Below are 996 nucleotides of genomic sequence, written 5' to 3'. Positions count from 1 at the left end.
CACAATTAACAGTCATGGCAACCAAATGATATATCATTTATTGCACTCCAGTGCATTTAAACATGAAATATAACAATTTTCGTTACAAGAGCAGGACATGGATACACTTGGTGACTTTTAAAAATGTTAAAGACACAAGTTACTTTCCATACACATTCTCATGCAGAAAGTTTGGCTTGTTTGCAATATTGGACATATTTTGCTCAGAAATAAATCAGGATGCATTTACATTCTGGTTTTGTCACTTTTCACTTTTATTTGCTATGATCATGCAGTCAGTCTGTGCTCTGTACTGTGAATATCAGCATACAATTTAAGAAAATATAATAATTTTTTTTTTTACAACATATTACAGGCCTCACAGGTTTAAATTAAATCCTTCAGTTTTAGGATTTATACCAGCCCAAAGACCTAAAAACCACCACTAAAACCTTCAGTGTCCAAAATATTACAAATTCAGTCAATATATTGTATTTATAAATGTGTAAAATGACCAATAAATGTGATTTTTGTGTACTCTTGCATTATGTAGTATGCATAAAATATACTGTAAGTGCAGGATTTATTACTAAAATAATAGGCAAATTCATAATTTGTTCACTGTGTTGGGGATAGGTTTCAGAATCTTTAACTGAATCTTTGGCAGTTCTTTTCTTGAGTTAAAAAAAAGTGCTGTTGATACTATAAAAGTTTCCCTTAACTTAGAGAGCCCTATATAATATTTCTTAATGCCATAATACCCTGACCTTATTTTATCAAAATTGTAATTGGAATATAATCAAAGCATGTTGTGCTGAAAAGCCTTCATATCTGTTGTGTAATTGTGCTGCATGTGCACCTAATGCATCCAAATATTACCCAGTTAAAAGTTGACTGAAAACAAAAACCCTATGTGCATATGTGAAAGGAAATAGAAAGGCATCTAAGCTGATCAACATGGCCAATTTTTCAAACTTTTTTATTTATTCCTGATAAGATCTGGGTTAGAGGTCCTGG

This window comes from Carassius carassius, chromosome 31, assembly GCF_963082965.1.
Source record: "Carassius carassius chromosome 31, fCarCar2.1, whole genome shotgun sequence".
NCBI lineage: Eukaryota > Metazoa > Chordata > Actinopteri > Cypriniformes > Cyprinidae > Carassius > Carassius carassius.
The sequence above is the reverse complement of the archived record's forward strand: the minus strand, read 5'-3'. Positions refer to the sequence as shown.